Genomic DNA, 10272 nt, shown 5'->3' with positions numbered 1-10272 from the left:
TGGCCGCTGAGCCTGTGCGTCCGGAGCCTGTGCTCTGCAACGGGAGATGCCACAGCAGTGAGAGGCCTGCGAACCGCAAAAAAAAAAAAAAGCCATCAAAATCAGGATTGTATTCAATAGGAAAAACTTCAAAGGCCCCAGAGGACAATAACAAACTGCACGGGTATTGGATGGGAAATTACCAACTAGGTATAACAAATTCAGCCAAAAAAAAAAAAAAGAAAATTGTGAGTCAAACTGAGCTATTGGTTGAATGGAAGGCAGCAATGCAATTCTGTTATTAAAAAGGAAACAACTTGGAGTGTGTTAGGAGTGAGAAAAATCAAATGATAGAGCTGGAAGTAGTCCTTTTGCTACACTTGGCTCTTCTTTAGAGATTGTAGTTGGTTTTTAACTTTACATTTTAATAAAGAGTTACAGAAACTAAATAAGGTTCATTTAAGAAAAGGGAAATATGTTTTAAAGGGATGGGAAATGGGACTTATAATGGCTGTTTAATCTGGAGAAGAAAAAGCTGACAGGTGACTTAATCCATATGTTCTGGTGTACGCATAGGGAAACTAATATGGTGGATCCTTTCCAGATGTTTTCCTTTTCCACTGAGACAAAGAAGAAAGGAAAGCATTTTTTAAAAAAGAGCTTTAGATCAGTGCTTTTCAAATTGTGTTCTTCAGACCTTGAGTGTTCTTAGCTTCACTTTTACGTGCTTTATATATAAAGGATTTCTTGTTCGAATTTGTTTTAGAACATTGTTCTGATGTTAAACAGTTATGAAAACTAAAGCTTCGGATAATACAAAAATCACAGAATTCTAATTTGGGGTGGGACTTTAAAAATAATCTTATCCAAACTCCCTGATTTTCTAGATGAGAAATCTGAAGTCCTGAGAAGTTAAATGGCTGCTCATAAAGGACTTCCTAAACATCAGGATTTTAAAACACCAGAGCAGGTTATCAGAGGGAACTAAGTCTTTATGAAGACTTCAGTGAAATAGGATAGAGATGTGTTGAATGGTTGCGATCAGCTTTTCCCAACTGGCCTTCTGTGTTATGGGTGGGAGGGTTGTAAAAGGCAGTAACAGAATCTGTATCAATTTCTACTTTTTAAAAAGTGGGAAGTAAAATCATTTAAAAGTATTTTTTGCAGTTGGAAATGGAAGTTTGAGAGTTTCTGAGAGTGTGCTGAGTGAGCCTACTAAGCTGGTGATAGACATCGGACAGCAACAGCAAGCGCTTAACTCAGTTACTCACTTGCCAGATACCTCAGTCAAAGGGGAGGTTTTTACTGTTTTGCTACTTGAAGTTGCTTTGATTCTCATTCACATATGAATTTTTTTAAGATAGAAAACAAATAGTCCCAAATAAAATAAACCAATGAGAAATGTCATTGTGATAATTATTTTGCAAATGACTTATGATGATGCTCACCCCATGCAGGGGTTTCCTTCATATAATGAAAATTCTTATATAGCACAAATACCTAACTCTAGAACTCAAAAATCAGTGCTAGATAGAGAAAACATAGTGATGACTACACCCAGAGTGGCCTTCAATTTGTTAGAAATAAAGATTCAACTGCCACATGGAAAAATAGTGAAGTTACGTTTGCAAATAATGGCCTGAAACTATTCCTTTTCTCTAATTAGTTATAAATAACACAAAAGTTATTTTTTAAAAACCTAGTTGGTTTTTAAGTACAAAATGCAAGAACTAAAAGCATGGAGAAATGAAAGTATTTTGTGTGAATTTCTGATATCATTCTATGTAGTTATATTTCAATCTAGGTTAAATACACATTTAGCACAAAATCCAAAGAGGATATATTGCCTGTTTTAAATTTGTCAACAAAATATGCTTTTCCTTAAGATTTGATTCAAAAGAAGTCATACAATAGAAGTCCAGTACATAAGAAAAAAAGAGTTTGTTTTTATATTTTTGTGTAATAAGTATTATTAAAAATCAGGTTAAAATAAACTCCTCAAAATAAACTTCAATAATATATTTATCTAAAATATAATATTTCATGTGAACTCTCTTCTTTCTGTATGCCATACAAAAATTTAAAAATGACTTAAAAATGCCTAAATGGTTTGTGAAATAATAGTGACGGGGACTCACGGAATAGAAATATTGAAAAATGCTGGCTTGAATCAGTGTTTCTCAAGAGTAATATATGGACCCCTTTCAAAAGAAAAACATCTCTAAGGAAGGCCTCAAATGCTTACTTACATTATTTTTATTACATTTCTTAAGTATGGAACAGTAGAAAATGATATGTGACACCCTTATGTTCATAGCTCTTATACAACTGTAATACTAGAGCACATTTGCATGCTAAATAATAAATGAAACTAGAGAATCAGTAAAAATAGAAATTAACAGCATTTACATGGCAGATTTTGTCAAGATTAAGTCATCCTTTGCAGGGTGAATCTAGCAAAAAGAATTGCAGCACGAGTTTTTTTCCTATCAAGTTCGGCTAGCTGATGCTATAGCTTGCTGTTCAATGAGATTCTCTATTTGAACCATTGCAAAACTTTATGTACAATGCACCATGACTTTTGGTTTTCACATGGTGTGAAGCTATCACTTATATATTAAATCCACGTCTATTCTTGTCTTAACTAGTATTTAACAGTTAAAGTAATGCCATTTGGCACCTCCACGATTGTAATCACAGATCTGGATATTGAAAGAGGGTCAATTTGGATAATCCATAATATGCTTGTAATAATTTATTAAAAATTAACAACAAAATGAAAACATAAAGAGGTCTTGAAGAGAAAAAGAGACCCCTTCCCCCCCCTAATCTTTTAAGGACTATGAAAGATCCATGAACCCTAGTTGAATAAAAACTGATTTTGGTGGTGTTCAGTCTTTATTATTATAAATATTTTGGATCATATACTTATTTATTATAATAAATAATTTGGATCAATGGCCGAGTCAGGGCAGGGAATGGAGAGCTTAAGCTACTGGGAAGTCTGAATGTTAACCAATTCCTTTTAAAAATATAGGTTTCTTTCTAATATCAAATAAGTATATGACCCCAAAGTTGTCTGTGGGTTCAGTCTTCTTTCACTTGTTGATTCATTAGTTCCTTCTTCCATTCATTCAAATGCCTATGTAATAACTAGATAAGAATGATTTGTATGAGTGTGTGAATTATTTGTATTTTAAGTGGTATTTTCTGGAGTGCTTGTAGGTGCTTCAGTTCTTTTAAGTAATTTAAACAATCTTGTTTACACCATCAATTTGTAGTGAGCAAGGGATTTCTAAGCTAATTTGCTGTGCAGCCTAGCTCCTGGAATCGGTATGTAGGGGTATCAGAGAAGCAGCTTCAGATTAACTTTGAGATAAGATTATCTTCCTAGGAGTGAAAGAAAAGAGCATAAATGTGTTGCAGATAAGATCAGCATTCTTAGCAGGAAAGCCCCAGCTTCTTAGGCCTCCTGGGTCCCCTTGAGATTTAGTAGCCACATAAATTCCAGGCACTAGAAGCGCATACTTCCTGTTGTAAATTAATAACCTGCTCTTCATCAATCTCTTGTGGTCTGATGAGTGTGGGAGCCAGTTCAGCTCTGGATGGATGGACCAGCCAAGCTGAGGACCAGGCCTTGGTCTGTGGTGTCTTCACCAAAGGAAAGATATAAGTGCAATGACCGATCCTTCGGTCTCCCTCTCTTCCTATTATCTCTGAGCTACAACTACAGTGGGCTGCTGAAATAATTTGAAATTCTGATCATTAGAATCCTACTTACTGGTAGCTTGTAATACCTTGCCATCCTATGACGCTTTACTGTGATTTTGCTCCAGACGGGTCAGGACCTCCATTATTGCCACATTATATATAATGCCTCGTGATCTTCCGTCATAGTCCTTCTTGCAATGTGTAGTTACACATTTATTTTGTGACTCTTTAATTACTGTCTCTATGATGGCAGGGACCACGCTTACCCCAGTGTCACAGCATCATATCCCCAGTGCAAAAACAGTACCTGGCTCAGAGGCAGTGATCATAAAGCTAAAAATTCTAATTCCTTTAGCCCTTACAGTTAAGCCATTGAGATCTAATTTAAAACCTTCTTTAAAAAAAAATTTAAGGGCTTCCCTGGTGGCGCAGTGGTTGAGAGTCCGCCTGCCGATGCAGGGGACACGGGTTTGTGCCCCGATCCGGGAAGATCCCAGATGCCGCGGAGCGGCTGGGCCTGTGAGCCATGGCCGCTGAGCCTGTGCGTCCGGAGCCTGTGCTCCGCAACAGCAGAGGCCGTAACAGTGAGAGGCCCGCGTACCGCAAAAAAAAAAAAAAAAAAAAAAAAATTAAAATGTTTTCCAATATTCTAGTTTGCTTCTCTGTGGACTCTGTAAAATTTTTCTCTATAAGTGCTAATCTATGCTAAATAATTTAGAAAGAGCATTCATAAAATTAATTATTATTTATGTTTTCAAAACTTCCTTAGCTCTTCTTGCATTTACCACCTTCTTGAGATTCCACACTCTCCCCAGTAATTAAGCTCTTCTCTAGGCCACTGTTCCTGTATTTTTTTTTATTGGCTTTGTGGATCCTTCATATCATATTACCAGGAAGAAGAAAATTCTAAGAAAGGATGGATTCTCTGCCTGGAGGTAGGGGCTCCTCATCCATGTTCCTTGCTACATTTAAGAGGATATTTTGGACGTGGATCTAGCAGAAGATGAACCCACACGCAGTGTGTTCGTGTGTTCCCGTATTATCTGGGGCAATAGTGGAGCATAAGGATGCTTTTTATGAAATATTAATTTAGATGTAAGTTCCAGAGCATTATAACACCAACAAGGAGTCCTTTCTGTGGTCTTTGTTGTTTAATAGGTAGACCTCCTTGCAGAGGAGACAGGAAAAGCTAGTGCAGTTATAAAGAAAAAAGTCCAGAGTTCATGAGGCTAGAGGACTCTGCTATCTGAGATCTTAGGTGATTAGATAAAAGGTGCAAGATTGGAACCCGCAAAGTGAAACTCATTCAGCTAGCTCTAACAGAGCATGGTTTTCCTACAGGTCACCCCCTTTCTGTCATTGCTACCACCACAAACTCCTCCAAGCTGGGGATCATAACTGATTTTTCTTTGTGTCCTAATGCTTGGCACAGTGTGAATTCGTAATATGGTTTGTATGACACTGCCACCTATTTCCTTTTCACTTTACTTGGCCTATAGAGAGTTATTAATTCGGGGAGGGGGGAGAGATTTGGATAAGTAAAATTATTCTCAGGTAATAAAAACAGGCTCAAAAATAGATCAGAATAGATTTAATCTATTTAAATATAGACTTTAAATGGAGAACAGAAACTATATTCTGATATATATTAATTTGGTAAACAACAAAGTGGACTAATTGGCTTTACAAAACTCTTAAAGAGGGCTTCCCTGGTGGCGCAGTGGTTGAGAGTCCGCCTGCCGATGCAGGGGACACGGGTTCGTGCCCCGCTCCAGGAAGATCCCACATGCCACGGAGCGTCTGGGCCTATGAGCCATGGCCGCTGAGCCTACGCGTCCGGAGCCTGTGCTCCACAACGGGAGAGGCCACAACAGTGAGAGGCCCGCATACCGCAAAAAAAAAAAAAAAAAAAAAAAAACTCTTAAAGAGTTTTTTTTGGAGGAGGTCACTAAGTTACAAAGTGTGCTTAGATACTAAGGAAGTTCACTGAGGTTTGAGTCTGTGCCTTGATCTGTTTTTCTCTGATCATCAGCATTGGTGGTTCTCTTTTGTATCCCCCTCTTTGCCACCAAGAGTGTACAACTGAATCATGATGATAGTGATTTTAACTTGATGTAGGTGTTCTCCTAAAAGTGAGAGGGCCTGGGGAGCTAGAGCTGGAAAGGTTTAGTTTTCTTTAAATGCGTCAAGTTACCAACATCATCAAACTCTTTACCTGAGTGTCCACTGATGGATGCATGGATAAAAAAGAAGAAAATTTTGCCATTTCTGACAACATGGATGGACCTTGAGGGTATTATGCTAAGTGAAATAAGTCAAACAGAGAAAGACAAGATCTCACTTGTATGTGGAATCTAAAAAAACAAAGCAAAAAACTCCAACTCATAGATCCAGAGAACAGATTGGTGGTTGCCAGAGGTGGTGGTGGAAATGGGTGAAGGGGATCGAAAGGTACAAGCTTCCAGTTATAAACCAAAATAAATCCGGGGATGTAACGTACAGCATGGTGACTGTAGTTAAAAATACTGTATTACATATTTGAAAGTTGCTAAAAAAAAAATAAAGTTGCTAAGAGAGGACATCTTAAAAGTTCTCATCACAAGAAAAAAATATTTGTAACTAAGTGTGGTGATGGCTGTTAACTAGACTTGTGGTGGTGATCATTTCACGATATATACAAATATCAAATCATTATGTTGTACACCTGAAACTAATATGTTATATGTTAAGTATTTCTCAATTTAAAAAAAATCTAGTTGGTGCACAAACTGTGACTATAAAATAGTAGAGAAGCGTTCATAAGCCATATGCAAACGTGTGCCTGATTCTAGCCACACCTTGAAAGATGCTGGAGTTTCTGAAGTAAACTCATAAGAGTCATGGAATACTGATTGTTACAGTTACAGATGGGAGGGCCCATAAAAACCATCTAGTCCAACCTATTTCATTTGGAGATTACAGAGATTCAGGCTAAGGGAAGTGAAATGACTTGCCCAAGGACACAGAGGGAATCAAGAGCAAGCCAGAAAGAGTTGCACAAGGTGATATGAACTGTTCTGCGGAGTTCATGCCCTGTTGCCTATGCCTTGCCGACAAACTTGAGAAGATCAACTGCTCACCAGCTGGCGCTACAGAGAAGCTACAGGTAGCTGAAGGCTGCCCTCACAGTAGAGGCCAAAGACTGTCGTCATGAGACTGCCAGGGTTGTTCTTAGCTTCTGGAATCGCTAGACAGGCAAGCCCCTATCAGAACTCATGCCAGGGAGTACATGTAGGTTGTGCTGGTAGCCAGGAGTGTGCTCTGAAGCAGATGAAAGAAAAAGGACCCCTGTTCAAAGGTGCAGAACCAGTTCACTGATAACTTCTTGATGTTCTGCTTTCAGATTATTTCACGAGAACGATTTATGACAGGCGGAGCACTGGTTTGAAGAATACCAGAGGCAAGCGTGGTAGAAATCAGCGTTTATAACTAGGATTCTGGAACACCTAGAGGCCATGATGCAGTTCTGACTTGGGTGAAGACTGCTCAGTGGACAAATAGAATCTGAAAAAGAAAAGTGCCTGATATGGTTTTTAGTGACAAATTAATTGTGTCCCTTTATCAGTGCTAGAAAGACCACTTGATCACCTTTCTTTCCAAACAACGTGGTTTATTACAAAGTTCTTTTAATTTTCAGAACACAGAGATGAGATAAGGCATCACTGGAATTTTGAAGCGTAAACAGACATGAGGTTTGCCCTCTGAAAGTAAGAAAACTAGAAAGGACCACACGTAATGGGTGAGATTAGCTATTTAGAGAAGTAACTCACAAGACTGTCTACGTGGGTTTGACTGGGGAGAACAGAGATCAGCCGGTATCTAACCAAGGTGACCAGGCTATGAGTCTCAGGGAGGTGCTCCCATGACAACAGAGCAATGGAACCACTTTGGAAAAGCCCCAAAGCAACATAAATGATTCGAATCAACTATGAACGTCAAAGTCTAATGAGTTGTCTAGGGGAAGAGGTGTTAACTGAAGGCAGATGGTCAGCATGGCACCTAGATGAAATGGAATCTAAAGACTAAGAATTTGGCTGTGATTATCGGCACTGGACAAACAAGACACAAGTTTTGGTTCCTTGAGAAGTGTCCTCTGCTACATGGGGGTGTTTGCTCCCTGGCTTTACCATGGCCTTTGTCAGCTATCTTCCATGATCAGTCTTCTTGCTCTGACTGCATGTCCACCAAGGAAATTTCTGATAAATAATTCAACTTGTAAGAACTAGAAGAAAACATAGGGAATAATGTTAAGATTTTAGGGTAGGGAAAAACTTCTGAAGCAATGTACGAAAAAAGCATAAGTTATACACAAAAAGACTGCTTCTGAATGACAAATGAGATACTGTTAAAAGACAAATAGTGGACTAGAATAATATATTATAAGATAGGAAAAGGATTATTACCCAAAATGTATAAAATATGTAAATTTGTAAAAATGTGTTTAAAAATGCTATCAAGCTAAAAAAAAAAAAAAAGATGAAACCACCCAATAAGAAACTGGACAAAAACATGAACAAGCAACTCATAGTAAACCACAGGGAACCAAATGATTAATGAATACATGAGATGGTGCCCATAAGTTCAGCAGTAACCAGGGAAATTCAAAATTAAATGCCAGTGGGATTTAATTTCACTTTCATAAGTTTGGAGAAATTAAAAACTCTAATACTATTTGTTGTGCGGAATGTGGGGAAGCAAACCAACATGGCTGCTAGGGTGTGACTAGGTATAATCATATCGGAAGGCCCATATCCTGTAAATCAGCAATCCTGCCTCCAGGTGTATACCTTAGAGAACCTCTTGTATGTGTGTGCAAGAAGGGAATGGATAAAATATACTATAGCCATACTATAGAACACTATATAGCAGTTGAAAGAAAGAAGCTAGGTAGGTCTGTGTAAATCTACATAAATCGTTCTCAAAAAAGTGTTTTTTCTTTTAGCTTTGTTTATGTATAATTGAGAAAATGATAAGATATTAAAAAGAAAAGAATCAGGATAGGGTGATAAATGTAAGAAGATAGTCTACTTGGTGGACCGAAGTATTTCAGCCATTGAAAAAGCATATTCCTTTCCTATTAAAAATTAATAAATCTGGGGATGAATATGTATTTTATCTTAATTTTGGTTAGGACACGTCAGACTATAGAGTCTGCTAAGCACTTAAAAAATTGAGTTTCTGTACCTGAAAGCTAAGAATCATATTCTGCAATATGGTGACGCCCACCCCCACCCCCAACCAAGTATTGTCATCTGATGGCTAAATGGACACCCTCTAGGGCATGGAGAGACAGTTCATTCTCTATGAAGACCACATCTCTTGACACTGATGCCCTTGGTGTTAGTTTCTCTCAAGCCTGATAGATTTCATCAGAAATAGCTTCCACATCAGCCAGCACCCTAGTGATGCCCCACTGGGAGCTTCCAGACTCCTACAAGTCAGCCAGGTAGTGAGATAAGCATTCTAGTGCCTTTCAATACTTCTGAAGCCTGTAGGCCATCAAGCCGCTCAAGCTATTTAAAACGTTCAGCAGGTTTTGCTTTTGACTTGAATTATTTAAAATAATATCAGTAACAATAAGAACCTCAAGTTGATCAGAAACTCTAATTGGCAATAATATATTATTATATTTAACAGAAGAAGAAAGTTAAGAATTAACTTACCCAGTTGGCTAGGGATCCCTCTTATCCCCTCCCACCCCCCCACCCCTCCCAAATAGTCTCTAAGGAAGAAAAACAATAAAAGAAGTCTTTGGTGATGGCTTTTGGCTCTCATCAACTGCCACACTGAATTCTCCTCCTTAGACAACACTATGTCTAATGTCTTAGAAATAGAAAAAGAGTGTGCCCTCGGGGAAAATAAAAGAAAGAAAGAGGGCTTCCCTGGTGGCGCAGTGGTTGAGAGTCCGCCTGCCGGTGCGGGGGATGCGGGTTCCTGCCCCGGTCCGGGAGGATCCCACGTGCCGCGAAGTGGCTGGGCGCGTGGGCCGTGGCCGCTGGGCCTGCGCGTCCGGAGCCTGTGCTCTGCGGCGGGGGAGGCCACGGCAGTGGGAGGCCCGCGTACCCCCAAAAAAAAGAAAGAAAGGAGGGAGACGACACTTGCTGAGGTGCCTGCTGTGTGCCATATAATATGCCGTTTGCTTCTGTATACACTGTCTTATTTAATTTCAATATCAACTCTGCTAAAAAAGTATTATTATCTGAGGCCCAGAGAGTAAAGTGATTCGACTGAAGCCACTCAGCTGGCAAGGGGCAGAGCTGGGGTCTTAAATGAAGTCTGCTTGACTTCACAGGTGAAAGACTTTCTATCATTGTCTGTTACCTTTAAAAGACAGTGGAACACGACTCCAGACCAAAGTTACCTTTTGCAAAGCAAGGGTTGTGTTTATTGTTTCTCCAAATCCAGAAAAATGGCTTCAAAGTTCATTGGCCTTTCATCCCTTTTTTCTTCCACTTTGAGCAAAGGGCACTATCCTAGATGGAAAGGAAGAAAATGCTTATCCTTTTCTTTCTCCTACTGTTCACCTCCCAACTTTGAATGAGA

Source organism: Delphinus delphis, chromosome 14 (assembly GCF_949987515.2).
Source record: "Delphinus delphis chromosome 14, mDelDel1.2, whole genome shotgun sequence".
Lineage (NCBI taxonomy): Eukaryota > Metazoa > Chordata > Mammalia > Artiodactyla > Delphinidae > Delphinus > Delphinus delphis.
The sequence above is the reverse complement of the archived record's forward strand: the minus strand, read 5'-3'. Positions refer to the sequence as shown.